The sequence below is a fragment of the Lynx rufus genome, unplaced genomic scaffold (assembly GCF_022079265.1).
Source record: "Lynx rufus isolate CCGP_SWC_20201006 ecotype Redwood Valley unplaced genomic scaffold, mLynRuf1.p SCAF_26, whole genome shotgun sequence".
NCBI lineage: Eukaryota > Metazoa > Chordata > Mammalia > Carnivora > Felidae > Lynx > Lynx rufus.
In genome coordinates, this window is record NW_025814841.1 from 3,279,573 (window position 1) to 3,296,203 (window position 16,631).

The window sequence follows — 16,631 nt, forward strand, 5'->3', positions numbered from 1 at the left end:
GTCCACCAAGTGCCTGGTCACTGTTTTCGCATCTGATGTACCTTATTTCTAATCTTCACGGCTCTAGATATTATAGATATTATTATAGTTATATATTTTAGATGAGCAAACTGAGGCTCAGAGAGGTTAAGTAACTTGCCCAAGGTCACACAGCTGATAAGTGGATGAACTGGAATTCTGACCCACATTTAAGCGCCACTGAGGGTTCAAGATGGGCAGCTTCCTAGACTCTCTTAAAACCGTCTTAAAGGAGTAGTTTCTTTTTTTTTTTTTTTAACATTTATCTTTATTTTTCAGAGAGAGAGAGAGAGAGAGACAGAGCATGAGTGGGGGAGAGACAGAGACAGAGGGAGACACAGAATCCGAAGCAGGCTCCAGGCTCTGAGCTGTCATCACAGAGCCCGATGCAGGGCTCGAACTCGCCAACTGTGAGGTCATGACCTGAGCCGAAGTCGGACGCTCAACCGACTGGGCCACCCAGGAGCCCCAAGGAGTAGTTTCTAAATTTGTTTGAAATATATTCCCAGAACCCTAATCACGCATGCATCCAGGAATGTGGATTTCACAGTGCTAGTGTCAGCTCTCCTTGCACTGTCGTCTGCATCTGGTGGCCCCCACCCCCCTCTGCCAGCACATGCCCAGCGGACCCTCCAGAGCTGACTGGGGATCTCTTTTCCCCGGGCCGGCACTCTTGCTCAGCTGTGTCCTACTCCATGTTTTCCTTAGAGACTGTTCCGGCCAGCGTTAAGCTCAGGCTCACTCCTCCCCTGAACCAGCCCATTTGGTGTCAGGCCCATCCCGGTCTGAGGTCAAGGCCACAGGTCCATCGTTCTCTCCCAGGATCAGGGAGCTGAGAGGTATGTTCAGTGCAGGTGCCCACACTTTCTGTTGGGCTGGGGAGCGGGGGGGGGGGGGTGCGGGGCACGTCGCAGGGTCGGGCTGCCCTGTGCTGGAAAATCAGGGCAGTGTGGATAGCCCTCAGCATTGTAAATACTTACAAGGGTCAGACAAGCACTGTAAAGAATAAAGGAAATCAGGAGGCACAGACACTTCTTGGGGTGAGGGGTATAGAGCAATGGGCAGTAGGTCTTGGGGGCCAGAGAGCCCAGGCCCCAGTTACAGTTATAGGTACAGTAGCCTCCAAACCAACAGATTTTTTTTCAAGCCTGTATGGAGTCCCAGTGTTGCCAAATTTTCTGCTGTTGTTTTTTTTTTTTTTTTTTTCCAAAAGAAGCCAGAAATCTAGACTCTTGGGGGTAACATCTCCTGATACGTGTATATATATATGTGTGTGTGTGTATGTATATATACATATATATATGTGTGTGTGTGTATATATATATATACACACATAAAAACTTTTTAAATACTCTAGCTGCTTTTCGGCCACTGTCAGTTTGCGAGTCTTGGTCTTTGGGGAATCCTCACTGCTCCTTCCTCTCTCTGCTCTGCCTCCCTCCTTACCTTATTCTTCCTCCTCTCCTTCGTTTTATCCCCTGGGACATTTTAAAATCATGCTGTAGGCCAGTTTCCAGTCTCATGCATAAAGGTTTTTCTCTATGCCTTGGGAATATTTATTTTCCCCAAAGATCTCTAACTCTATTCCCTTCCCTCTGTCGGTGCTTACCCGACGGAGCTCCTCCCTCCCTCTCTCCATTGCTTCTTGTGGGAGCTGCTAAAAGGCTAACCTGATCCTTTTAACCTGCAATTTCTCTTTGTTTTGCCTCCATTATCGATAATGTTTATTGCCTGACTCAACATCCTTGTCTCCCCAGGACAGAGTACCTGCTTCTTGCTTTTACCAACAGCAATAGCCCAAGAGCAATTACCACTTTCCTGCCTTCATCCCTAAACTACAGTTTGCGCCACACCCCGGGTGGGAAAACCACAGAGTCCACAGGAGAGCATCACTGAGGCCCCACCTCTCTTTCATGGGTTAAAGCAATTTTTGTGGGGCTGGGTGGGCGGGGACGAGGAAGGAAATAGGGCTGGTGATGAGAAGCCCCCGGTCCAAGCCGAGAGCCAGGCAGCCCATGCAGTTTGTGTAGCCAGCCTGAGCCCACACTTATCTGCTTTCACGCAGAGCTGAGCTGTTGCCATGGGAAACAGAAGGGCCAGGCTTCTCCATCAACCCCGCATAGCAAGCATGGGCTGTTAGGTGCATACACAGTGGCCCTGGCTGTTTTCCCCAGGGGGTGTCGAATGCCAGAGGCAGCAGCACAGGCCCCCAGTCCCCCACCTCAGAGCCCTGCTCATCCGCTTCGTGGGGGAGTCAGGGGGGCCAACATTCCTGAGCACCATTCTCTGAGCACAGATCAACTCTGGAGCTGTACCGCATCCTTGCTTCACATACGAAGCCCAGGCAGCAGCCAGGACAAATGCAGCCATGACATAATGACTAGAGCCTCCTCCAAAGAAATGGCCTATCCTAGGAGCTTTCTAGATTGGGGGATATCGGAGATGCATTTCGCCAGTGCTGCTCTGGGGCTGACAGACAGAAGCCTCACTGTAAGTGCAGGAGAAATCAAGGTGGCGAGGTGACTTCCTTGTGGAAAGAGCTACAGATCAAGATCTAGGCAATTGTTCTGCTCCCCTCTTTCCCTACATGTGGAATGCTCGCCTTGTCTGACATCCCCAAACTTCCATTAAGTGAGATCAACTCATTCTGACCCTGCTCCCATGCAGAAGCCAACGGCTTATGCGTCACAAGCTCAGATGCATTCTGCAGACACCCTGGGGAAAAGGAAATCCAGACTAATGATCCTTCTAGTCTTTCTGTGCTTCTCCAGCCGGCTTTGCTAACCCCCCGGGGGGAACCTATCTACCCACCAACCTCTCTCTCATCTTTAGGACTGAAAGGAAGTTGGGACAAAGGTTAAAGGTCATAGTGGAATAGGAAAAGAGCATAGGGCAGGGAGATGGGAGACCTGTGGCCTCGCCTGCTTCCACCCAGGACGAGTTGTGTGACCTTGGGTAGGTCACTTCGCTTCTCAGGACCACAGCTCCCTTGGGCTAAATGAATTCTAACATTGCTGCTAGCCCGACAGTCTGAAACGAAAGGCACAAGAGAGCCGCAGAGCTGGCTCTGAGGGCTGGCGTTTTCCAGCCCAGCACCTGTAAATGGGACAAAGGAAGAATGGAGGATTTCTTGACTAACACTTCCTTCCTCCCTCCCTCCCGATCTCCCTTCCTTCCTTCCTCCCTCCCTCCCTTCCTTCCTTCCTTCCTAAATTCTTGGAAACTTGTAATTTGTTTGGGAACATACTGTTCTCTCAGACTACCAAAATCGCTCCAGCAGGCACAGAGGCCTCCTTTTGAGGTGGAGTGAATTCCTCATTCCTTTTAATCGTTCTTGCCTTGGGAAAGCCAGCAAATGCCTTCCTCCCCGGAAGCAACCTTCACACAAGAAAGAAAAGATTAATGAAAGCTACCAGGTAAACAGAAGAGCATTTAGGGAACAATTCAGTCTGTCACTGTGCGGGGCATTGTCAGTGAGGCCTGGCAGCCTTCCACGGCAGGTCCGGGCCGGCCCTGCTCCTCACCACCCCCCAGAGGCTCGGCCAACAGGGATCAATTCTTCAAAACCTGGGGAATGGGCAAATTTACCCAAGCTGCTCTAGTAAGAGGGTTATCACGCTGTGGTAGTCCCCAGATGAGGGTATTCGGATCCCTCCGGCCCGCATTAATAAAGACTTCTTTCTGGTATTTCTGTACACAGATAAACTCTCTGGGGCAGAGGAGGAGCTTAAAGTATCCTCTGGTCTCAATTGTATATTCCAATTTATTAACTTTTTTTTTTTTTCCTTAAAAAAAGCAATTCCAGGGGCACCTGGGTGGCTCCGTCAGTTAAGTGTCCGACTTCGGCTCAGGTCACGATCTCACGGTCCGTGAGTTCGAGCCCCACGTCGGGCTCTGTGCTGACAGCTCAGAGCCTGGAGCCTGCTTCAGATTCTGTGTCTCCCTCTCTCTCTGCCCCTCCCCTACTCGTGCTCTCTCTCTCTCTCTCTCTCTCTCAAATATAAACATTAAAAAAATTTTTCTTAAGCAATTCCAAGAACAAAATATTCTGAAAGTTTACTTACAGGTTTCTCTCAGGTTCTTCTCTATGTGCGAAAATACCCTTCCCATGGACTCTGAGTTTTGATATACAATAGGGAAAAAGGAACCAGAAGTAACTAGAGGGTCACATCACCATGAATCAGCATCTTTATTTCCCCCACAAGGTGACTAAGTCATAATATTGACAAAGGGGATGATTGATGCAAAGGAACTCCATATTTCTTTCCCGTATTTTCCTCAGAATAGATGTTCCAGAAATCAATTCTAGCAAATAATGAAATAAGGCATTCTCAAACAACGGAGGGTGAGTTATGAAAATTTGGAGGGTCATCTTCCTCTGTCCTCTTCTCCCTTTACTCTAATTCTCCCCGCCCCAGGCCCAGCACAGGGACTAGTGACAAACTTCACCATCCACTCTACCATCCACAGTCCCAGAGGCATGAAGGGGCCATCTCTGTGCTGATGACCCAAGACAGGTGTAACTGTCTGTGTAATGCCTCTCAATCTTTCCATTTTGGAAATTTAGCTTCCAAAAGGATCAACTTGTGTGGCTTGAGGGAGTTCAGGAAACCTCAAAACCTTTCTACAAAATTGTTCTTCACCTTTTGATCTAGACCCATAATATAACTGGAGAAGCTTTTACCTTAAAATTCAAGATTCCTGCCAAAATGTAGAAGGATTGATATAAACTGAAAAACATAAACTAAACAAGGATATGGATGGGTCACTGAAAACTCAGGTCAAATATCATGGTGAAAATACCCAAATGTATGATGCTTAGGAGACATAGCCATCCATCATGAACAACAGGGATTCCGTAAATGTGAGCAAATTAATATTACAAAAAAATCAGTGAGCATCACTGGAGTGCATTGGAGAGAAATGGGTACTGGGGCAGGGAGCTGAGTTAGGAGGTAGGACCAGTGTATTATTAGTCAGGGCTGTCCGGAGAAATGGAACCAATACGGGGAGTGTGTGTGTGGAGAGAGAAAGAGGTTTATTTTAAGGAATTGACCCACATAGTTGCGGGGGCTGACAAGTACAAAATCGGTAGGGTGAGCCAGCAGATGAGAGCCCCAGAGAAGAGGTGATGTTGCAACTTGAGTCCAAAGGTGAACTGTAGGTAGAATTCCTGCTTTCTTTGAGGACCTCATCCTTTTTCCCTCTTAAGGCCTTCAACTGATTGGATGAGGCCCATACACATTATAGAGGGTAATCCACTTTACTCAATATTTACTCACTTAAATGTTAATCTCCTCTAAAAAAAAAAAATACTCTTATATCAACATCAGACCAACTATCTGGACACTAGCCAAACTGACCCAGAAAATTAACCATCACAACCAGATCTGAATTATGGAAAGGAAAGAAAGACAAAACAAAGAGTTTTGTTTGTTGTTTGTTTAGGCTGGAGAGAATGAATGGACAGAATTGGTATCTAGAGGAGAGAAAAGAAAGGAATCAGTGATGATCAAAAATTTCCACCTGAACCACAAAGAGCATGGAGGAATGTGGCGAGAAAAATATGATTCCACAAAGATGTCCGGATGGAAATATCCATCCTGTGAACAGCCAGGAATGTGGTCCCTGGCTTAGGAGAAGACATGAGGTATAGAGAGCTGAGAATTAGCCAGGCGAGTGCTTGCAACATAGCAACCGGGGCATTTCTGTCTAATTGATTTGCAAGTTGAAGCTCTGAGGCCAAATGGATTTTCAGAGGGAGACAGTGTAAAGAGAGAACGCAGAATGAGGGGATAGGTTTATGGTGTACTGAGCTGCAGAGTACCATCGTAAAACTCAAAGGGCTAGGGCTTCTGTTGACTCATCAAGCTCACAGAACACATTCAGACAACGCTTCAAGAACATAGCTGCCTCCAGCGAGGCTGAGAAATAAGTCTTAACCTTGGGAAGGGTGGTGGGTAGCGAGGCTTCCAGACAGGGGAAAAACAAAATGGCACATGCAAATAAATGCATGGAGACAAATGATAGAGTTGCAAAAATCGGGATGTGACTGTAGTTAAGGAGGTTGGGGCAAGCAGGCACAAATGTCATATCCTTAATAGACTTCACGTCAGGGAGCCGACTCAGTCCTGAAAGTGAAGCGGGCCATTGAGGCAAGATGCTTCCATTTGAATAAGAAGGTCTGGACTGTAGCATGGATGCCTGATGTGGATAATCCAGAAGCAACACTGGGGGCCCCAAGAAAGGGATGGGTCAGGGAACGGAGAACCAGAGGCAGTCTGGAGATCATGAATGCGGGAAGAAGAATGGAGCCCAGGAAATGGCCCTAGACTTTGGTGATTAGGAGGTCACTGTGCTCTTGGAAGAGCCATGTCACTAGAGGGCTGGGAGTCAGCCACAGGCAAGGACAGGAAGGGCAAGCCCACGGTTACTTTGTAGCAGTCTTGGGTGTGGGAATGCAGAGGGGAGTACATAATAGTTGAGAAGCAGTGGTTTTGGTTTTTGGAGAACAGAGAAAATGTAGATATCAACCTCACAAAGGAGAATGAAGACAGGAGCAGGTAAGATGAGGAGAAAAGAAGGAAAGCTGAGGATGGGCTCAATCCCCTTGGGGAAGGAGGAGAGGGGGCCTTCTGCTCTCAGAGAAGGGAGGGGAGATGGGTTGTCAGCTTGTGGAAAGCACATCTGAGAGCAGCTGCCTGAAGAAGCACTGGGAGAAGGAAAGCAATGTGCCTCCAGCCCCCCAGGAGCCATTAAGGGGGAGCAGTGAGCCCCCCAGCAGTGCCCAAGCCTTGGAATGAGAGCAGCCAATTGGGTTCAGATGTTGGAGACGCCTACAAGTGGGTGCCACTTAAGGTTGAGGGGCTGGAATGCTGACATTCAGCTGTTGCTGCAAGATTTCTTTCCTGGGCTTTCAGGGGACTCAGACGATGGGAAAGCTACGCTCAGCTGGGAGCTTTAACCTGAATCAGCTCCAATGTTCCTTCATGACTTTGAAAGTCTGCAGTTAGTGGACTGAACAATTTGAGAGTCTCTGTACTCCTGAGATAGATAGCTTCAGAACAGCAATGGTTGAGGGGGCCTGGTGTACAACAAACTTCCTACTCCAGGGCCTGGTGACCATGGGCATCTCTAGGATTCCGCCTGAAGTGTCGGACAAAGAACAGTCAGCCACTGCTGAAGCTCCTGTACGACCCTAGGGTCGGGAGCATCTAACATTCTTTCTCCTGCCATCTGGAATCTCTGCCCCAGAGGCAATTTTAGTGTTGATGAGTCAGGAAGCATGGGAAATATGAGGTTCACTTCAGACCTGTGATTCATCGAGCCCAGGAATCTCCAGAGAACAAGACAGGGAGTGGGTGTTTTGTGAGACTACAAGGCCTCGCCTAGACAAGTGTTGTCATTTTGTCCAGTTAGTGGTTTTTAGCCCCTTAAAAATGGCCGTAGTCTTTCCTGACCAACCCGTTAGAGGTAGTAATTTTCCTATGTTGAACGGACAATGAAAGAATTTTGTCCCGCGAGTCCTGTTATGTGGTCTCTGCTCCAAAACTCTCTCCTTTTAATCTCAGAGTGATATTCCCAAGTGTTTCTCCGAGGTCATCCAAGTCCTATCGTTTACAATAAAGACCTGGATCATTCCTGCTATGTCAATATGGAAGTTTTGCCATGTTTCGCCCTCATTTCTGTCCTGTAGCTGCTTCCCCACCTCCACCCGCAGGGTCCCCGATTTGAGAGATAACAAATATCCCAATGGCTCAAGCCACTTTTTCTTTTGATAAGTTTTATCTTCTAGAGCAGTTTTAGGTTCAAAGAAAAACTGAACTGAAGAAGGTACAGGGACTTCTCATGTACTCCCGGTCCCCACGCGTGTACAACCACCCTCGTTATTAACATTGCACACCGGAGCGGAAAATGTACCACAACAAGCCTGCATTGAGACATCATAGTCACCCGAAGTCCATAGTTTTTATTACAAATCACTCTTGCCGTCATATATTCACTGGGTTTGGACAGATGTGTAATGACTGGTGCCCACCGTTATAGGGGATATTCAGTCATGCAGAATAGTTCTATTGCCCTGAAAATCTTTGTGTGCCTGCCTGTGGCTCTCTCTCTCACCCTCACCTCCGCAACCACAGATCTTTTTATCGTCTCCATGGTTTTACCTTTTCCAGAATGTCATATAGTCGGAATCACAGTAGGTCGCCTTTTCAGATTGGCTTCCTTCACTTAGCAATAGGCACTTAAGTTTCTTACATCTCTTTTCAAGGTCCAGCCACTTTTAAACACCACTTTATCAAGGTATCATGGACATATCACAAACAGCACATATTTAAAATGTATAATTTGGGGGCGCCTGGGTGGCGCAGTCGGTTGAGCGTCCGACTTCAGCCAGGTCACGATCTCGCGATCCGTGGGTTCGAGCCCCGCGTCGGGCTCTGGGCTGATGGCCCAGAGCCTGGAGCCTGTTTCCGATTCTGTGTCTCCCTCTCTCTCTGCCCCTCCCCCGTTCATGCTCTGTCTCGCTCTGTCCCAAAAATAAATAAAAAACGTTTAAAAAAAATAAATAAATAAAATGTATAATTTGATAAGCTCCAACATACGTGTATACTCCCCAAATCATCATCACAGCCAAGATAGTGAACACACCTATCACCCCCAAAGTTCCCTGGGACACCATTGCACCCCTGCACACTCTCCCTCCCCACTCCACCCCATCCTCAGACCTCCTCTGTTCTGCTTTCTGTCACTGCAGATTAGTTTTTATTTTCTAGAAATGCATGGGTGGACCCCTACAGCATGTATCGTGCTTTCTTTTTGGTCTGGCTCTTTTCATGCTGTGTAATTATTTTGATATTTATCCACATTGTTGCATGTACCATCCCTTTTCATTGCCGATTAGTGTTCCTACGTATGGACATACTGTCATTCGTTTATCCATAAACCTCCTGGTGGAAATTTGGGTTGTTTCCACTTCGGGGCTATTAAAAATAAAACCACTATGAACATTTGAACATAAGTCTCTGTATGAGCATGGGATTTCATTTCTTTTATGAAAATACCTAGGAGTGGAATAACCATATCATATGGTAGGTGTATGACTAACTTTTAAGAAATAGCCAAAGATGGGGCGCCTGGGTGGCTCAGTCGGTTGAGCGTCCGACTTCGGCCCAGGTCATGATCTCACAGTTCGTGAGTTCGAGCCCCGTGTCGGGCTCTGTGCTGACAGCTCGGAGCCTGGAGCGTGCTTCGGATTCTGTGTCTCCCCCTCTCTCTGCCCCTCCCCCGCTCGTGCTCACACTCTGTCTCTGTCAAAAATAAAGAAGTTAAAAAAAAAAGAAATAGCCACAGTTTTCTAAAGTGATTGTGCACTTTCACATTGTTTCTAGCTGAGTGTGAGAATTCCAGTTTTCTAGGTCCTTGCCAGCACTTGGTATGGTCAGTCTATTTAATTTAACCCACTCTGATTGCCGTGCAGTGGTATTTCATTATGGTTTTAATTTGCATTTGACCAGTGACCAATGATGTGGAGCATCTTTTCATGTTCTAATTTGCCATCCCTGTATCTTCTTTGGTGAAGTGCCTGTACTTGTCTCTTAATTCATTTTTAATACAATTGCCACAGTAATAGAATTTCTGTTAAAATATGTATCTTCTTTTATGAAACAATAATTCACATTCATTGTAGAACATCACCCTTCAAAGATAATTACCAGTCAAAGATAATTCTCTGTCCATTTTATATACCTCAAATAATTTTCCACTTTGTAATTTGCATTCTAATTTGATTTTTAGGGTTTTTTTTTTTTTTGCACACAGAAGTTTGTTGTTTATTTTATTTTAGAGAGAGAGAGACTGTGTGTGAATGGGGGAGGGGGCAGAGAGAGAGAGAGAGAGAGAGAATTTTAAGCAGGCTCTACACTCAGCATGAAGCTCATCCTATGACCCTGGGATCATGCCCTGAGCCAAAATCAAGAGACACTCAACTGACTGAGCCACCCAGGCGCCCTATATACAGAAGTTTTTAAAATTGCAATCAGTCTTTGTCTTTGAAGAAAGAAAATTCAGCTCTCCTTATAAGTTTTGTTTTGTTTGTGTGTATATGTGGCGCTTCCATTTAAATATTTAATCTGTCTAATATTTATTTGACAACTTATAAAATAGGAAACTATATTGACTTTCTAAAAATTTCTTTAATGTTTTTATACTTGAGAGAAAGAGAGAGACAGAGCACGAGCGGGGGAGGGGCAGAGAGAGAGGGAGACACAGAATCCGAAGCAGGCTTCAGGCTCTGAGCAGTCAGCACAGAGCGCAAGGGGTTTGAACTCATGAGTCGGGAGATCATGACCTGAGTCGAAGTCAGCCACCCAGGCACCCCAGGGAGATTTTCTACTGATGCTGTAACAACTTGCAAACTCCGTCCATAAACTCAGTGGCTTAAAAGAACACAAATGTATTCTCTTACAGCTCCGAAGGTCAGAAGTCTAAAATGGGTCTAACAGGGTTGGAATCCAGGTGTCAGCAGGGCTCTTTCTCTTTCCGGTTGCTCTAGGGAAGAATCTGTGTCCTTGCTTTTTGCAGCTGCCCACGTTCTTTGGCTAGTGTGCCCTTGATCTTCAAAGCCAGCCATTGCACCACTCTGACCTCCGCTTCCATTTTCACATCTCCGTCTGAATTTGACCCCCCTGCTTCCTCCTATAAGCCTCGTGACTACATTGGACCCACTTGGATAAACCAGGCTCATTTTCCAGTCTCAAAATCCTGAATTTGATCACATGTGTTTGCCCTGAAAAGTACCACATTCACGGGTTGTGGGGATTAAGACATGGACAGGGGGTGAAAAGGGGTGCGTTATAAATCTGTCTACCGAGGGATCTATTATTACTTTTCAATGAAGCTCACCTATTAGCCCAATATTATTTATTAAATAATCAATCCATAATTACTCTACTGATCGGAAATGTCAGCTTCATCATACAAAAAATTCACGAGACGTATATTTATTTCCAAACTTTCTATTCTGTTCCTCTGGTCAGTAGAACACCCTTTTCAACATGCATCCTTGGTCCCCATTGCTACAGGTCACAGTTCAAACTCCTTTCCATGACTCTTGAGGCTTTCATGACCTGCTCCTGTCTCTCTTCTCAGCCTCACTGCTTACATGCCTGGCAGGCCTACCAGCCTCCAGCCAGGGGGCAGGGCAACCTAGTGACATGGTGACCTGCCAAACTGCAGGTGACACAACTGTGTAAGAGTACCACCTCCTGAAGAGACACTGAAGTGAAAATACGAGATCTAGGAGATGCACAATGATAGGATGCTGCCTCACACTCTGTGAACAATAATGAGTGATATTTTAATGCCTCCAAGTTTCAGCCCAACAGATGTTTGTTGAGAACAAACGATGCACCAGATTCCAAGCTCGTCACCAGGGCTCTAGAAGGAATGGGCCACCGTCTCTAACTTCGAGGCATTCCTAATCTGGTGGAGAGCTCAAATATGTAAAAGGAGAATGTTAGTACAGGCAGATAGCTGTTGTGACAGGGGCATGCTGTAGCTCACCCACCAGAGTTGCATTCCTGGATATCTTTCTGGATGTTTCCATTGTGTTAGTATTCATTGAGAATGACTATGTTATTTATTTTATCAAATAGCAGAATCTGTTAAAATTTTACCCCAGCATTTGACTGTGATGACCGTGTTTCAGCTGTCGTTGGTGAAATTACTGTAAACATCCCGAGCTCATACCAAGAGGCTGCCTGGTATTTGCTTCCTCAGCCACATGAGCTGTCTGATGGCATAATGTCCAGCAGCCAGGATAGGAAATGCTATAATTCTTTTTCTAGTCATCACAGCCGTCTCTGCCATTGACTGTCAAGCTGTGTGTTCTCGAGCGAGTCACTTAACTGCTCTGTCTTTTGGTTTTCATTTCCAAGATGGCAGGGTAAAATCAGATGACCTCTAGAGCCATTTCTATTGTGCCAGCTCTCATCCATTCATGGTGGGAATGCAAAATGGCACAGCCACTTTGGAAGACAGTTTGGCAGTTTCTTACAGAACTAACATACTCTTACCATCAAACCCAGCAGCTGACATGCCAATATCCTTGGTATTTACCCAAAGGGGTTAAAAACTTGTGTCTCACAAACACCTGCACACAGATGTTCAAAGCAGCTTTTTTGATAATTGTCGAAACGTGAAGGGCATGTTACTAAGGGAAAGAAACCAATCTGATGTTTCCAACAATGTGACATTCTGAAAAAGGCAAAGCTATGGAGACAGTAAAAGGATCAGTGGTTGCCAGGAGTTGAGGAGGAGAAGGCATGAACAGGCAGAGCACAGCGGATTTCCAGGGCAGTGAAACTATTGTGCGTGATACAGTATTGGTAGATACAGTTCATTATACATTTGTCCAAGTCCGTAGAAGGGACAACCCCAAGAATGAACCCTAATGTCAACTATGAACTTTGGTGATTATGATGTGTCAACGTAGGTTCCCTGATTGTAGTAAATTTTCCATTCTGGTGGGGGATGTTTATAGTGGAGGGGGGCAGTGCATGTGTGGGAGGCGGGCGGTATACGGAGACTTTCTGTACTTTCCATTCCATTTTGCTGTGAGCCTGAAACTGCTTTAAAAAATAAAACCTTTTTTTAAAAATTTTATTAAACCATAATCCCCGTGACTGAAAAGTCTCAGTGACATCAAAAGTTATAGCATTTCCCAATATCTTCTCCCCACACCCATAAGACTTATAATCTCGAACCTTACTGATCCTAAGAACGTGGGCTCTGTACATGGTGGGATAATCCCAGAAATTCTTCTTAATTTCAGGTGGAGGCAATGATGCACCCAACCCCATGGTATGGGCACCCAACCCGCAGAAGGTTGGGATTCCAGTGTGTGAAGCTGCCAGACTGAGATGGGACAGGGACCCTGCCAAACAGCAGGCCATGTAAGGTCGGCCCCAGGGTCCACCACCCCATCTCTGGTTATTCTCCAGCAAGAACCAGCTTGCTCCCCAGCCCTGGAAATTTACTCCAGACCAGCAGATCTAGGTACAAAGTGGAAAGATCAGTTAGAGAGAACACGGAACTTTTAAAATATATGCATAAAACAGGAGAGAAGAAAAGAATTTGCCTCTTGAGGTTAATGCATAATTTACTACCGTGTCTTTGTACCATGGGGCTATAAATAGAAATGAGGCAGTTCTTTATAGACTCAAATGGAATGATCTCTAAGAAATACTAACTGGAAAAAGAGATAAGAAGCAGAATGATATACGTATAAAAAGGAGTAAAAGACTCTATGGGTATATTATCTGTATCATTGTTTCTGGAAGGCTACACAACAAACTAATTAACTGTGGCTGCCCCTGAGGAGGGACGGGGGTGACTGCAGGACAAAGACTGAGGAGGGGTAGTGTTTTGTTTTTTGGTTTTTTTTAGACAGATTTGGGGGTTTTTTTGTTTGTTTTTAATATGAAATTTTTTGTCAAATTGGTTTCCATACAACACCCCATGCTCATCCCAACAGGTGGAGGAGGGGTATATTTTACTGCATTCCTTTGGTATATTCTGAATGTTAAATTGCACGCACTTTGCCTCTTCAAAAAATAAATAACATAACCGCCCCTACAATAATAAAAGAATAATGATATTAAATTCTAACTTAGTATATTGTATAATTTTCTAAATATATTAAAGTTCTATGTGAATTTTATGGATCTATTTACGTAAGCATTAAGCCAATCATTTTCTACAATATAAATATTGGGAAACTAGTAAGTAAATAATAACGCAGATCCGCCTTTCAAAGCGTTTCAAGCCATTTACTCACTGTGTGGTCTTGAACGAGTGAGGTATCCTTTTTGAGCCTCCATTTTGCTTTGAGCTCAGTGTCCTTTATTATTGCAAACGGGGCTGGGTAGGGAGAGGTGGGTGAACTGTCACGGGCTGTCACGGTGCATGGGGAGCAGGCTGTTGGTGTGTACATCAGCTCTGGGATCTGCCACCAGGTGGCAGGGGGTGAGGGGCGCACAGGGAGACGGTCACGGAGCAGAGCAAGGGCTCTCCTCGGGCCAGTAAAAGTCCTTGGGACGCCAGTCCCTCCCTTTGCGTAAGTTCTGGCTCCAAAGCAGAGGCAGCTTTGTGAGTCTGGCCCAAAAGCCTGAAGCACTCATCTGCTCCGGGGCTTTCTTCGTCCCTGGTCTCATCTTGGTCTCTGTTCCTCTTGGCCGTCAACCGGATAAACACTCTGAATTTACACAGCCCCAGACGCTTGCCCAGGCCCAGTCCCTCATGGCTTCTTGGCTCAGGCCAGCCGCTGAGAAGCCAGAGGGCTGCCTGGCAAACTTCTCTTCCCTGTCAGGCGCTTCCCGCCAGCCCTCAGTGCTTTCCCCGAAGTTCCTCATTCTCAAGGAGAAGAGGGGTCATGAATCAACTGTGGGTCAGGAGACAGGGAAGTGGCTTCTGCTTCCCCTAGTTTTGTTGTGGGTAAAACTGAGGCACCAAAAGCCTGAGTCACAAGCTCAGGGCAGGGAGGCTGGGCCACAGGGGCATGGCCTGCGGGCCTCCCTCCTCTCATATCTTCCTTGCTCTTAAAAGGGGACTCATTTTTCATCTGGTCTCTGTAGGTGTCCCCCACCACCCCACAACACAGTTATTCACTTGAAACCATTAAATTATTATTCTTTTAACAAATAAGCAGAAAGAAAAGTGGAAATGTCTTCATTTCATTGTTCCTTCTCTGTGGGCATCACTGGTTCACTCAGGCGGGCCTTCCTTAGTGCCTTGAAGAGAGCCAGAGTTAGGAGAAATATTACTTCAGCTCTCAAGATGGAAAAAGATTTCACCAGGAGGCACGGACTCTGGAAAACTGCTAATAAACTGTTACCGCCTGCTATTAAAAGGATCGATAAGATAAGGCAAGAAATGACTGATGCGAGGGAGCTGAGCCTTGAGTACTAATGGGGGAACTGGCGCCTGACAGCTCAGAATGGTCTCTGGCTGGGGCAGCACACGCCCATTCACCTCCTTCAGCAGAACCCTGGGCAGCTTCATTCACTGCCTTGGAGATCAGTAGTTATTGAGGGTGCTTATGAATAATTAAATCAAAGGGCATGTGGGGGAGTTCAGGCATCAGGGAGATTTCCTGATTTATTATGTCTGTAGGACTGGGAGGGCACCAACACGCCTCCTCTATGAGTTTGTTTGTGGTGCACTCAGCAGGCAGAATTGGGGTAGCGGGTGCTGGCTGGTTCAGCCTCCACTGCGGCCCTGCCCAGCTGCCCCGCATGCCTGCCCAGCTCAGCAGTCTTGTTCCTGGAGACCTTCCCTCCCTTTGTAGGTGGCAGCATGGGCCTCACAGCCAGATGGACGCTTGATGGACCAGGCTCGTCTGTGGGACCAGCCTCTCTTCCAGCCGGCAGACCTCCCAAAATCCAGGAGGATGAATCCATGTAGCCAGCGGCCAGATCTTTTGGCCACACACATCTCTGTCCATCCTCTCACTGTTCTCTTCTGGTTGTCAGGTGAACCACAGAGAAGGCTGCGGTGGGATTCCAAGGTGCCCCGGGAGCCTCGTTAGCTAAAAGTCCTGCCTCATTCTTCTACAGGATGCCCAGTCCTCAGAACCTCCAGAAGGCCTTGAGCAGACCGCATCTTTCTGCCAGCAGATGGATGGACCAGTGCAGGGAATCGGTTCCCCCCACAAAGGGCAAGGCCCTGGAGCAATGGACATGAGCGGGCTGCAAAGTGGGAGACGGGGGCTGCACAGGGTTGGTGGGCAGGACACTCTGGGATCCGGGCTTTTCCCGAGGATGTGCCCTCTGTAAGCAAAATGGCAAAACAGGCAAGTCATTTGTGCCCCTTTTCCTATCTCCTCTTCCCTTTCTTTCTCAAATGACCCTCAATGCCTCTCTCTTCCGCTCAGGGGAACCCTGAAGTTCATAGCTGTCCTTTTCAGGCGCTGCCTACGCTCCAGGTGGCTTTCTCCTGTCTTTCCCAGACTTGGGCAGGCCCAGCATCTTTCAGCAGGGCCTCACGGCCAGCCAGCCTCATGCTCACCAGCAGCACCGGTGTCAGGGGCTTAACAGCAGACCATTTAGCAAGCAGCTGAGGAGGACTGAACGGGTGTGGTGTTCTGGGTGGCGGGCACCCCTGTGACATCACTCAATCACACGATGACAGTTGGCGGGGAGACCACTCTCCCTACTGCGGCGGGAGCATCCTGAGAGTATCCCCTGCACAGGGTTACACAGTGCCCGCATTCTGGACCCCAGATCTGGTCCCAAAGCTAGTCTCTGTCCTCGACACCTCACCACACCCCTCTTCTGTAGGGGCCTCGGGAAAATGGATCTCTTAACTCCAGAACGGCAGGGGAATGATATCGGGGTCCACATCCTTGACATCCGCCAAGACTGGCAGGCAAGGATTGCAGGAACGACAGGACCCAAGGAGACCACGGCTGGGAAGTGAGTGCCACCAAAGACTGGAAGCTTCTCACATCAACCTGGGACTGCCTCGTCTGCCAGGAAAAACACTGGTGTACCTTCGATCTAGGGAAGTTCAGCCTAAAACAGACGACAGATCCAGAGCCTGAACAGAGGAAG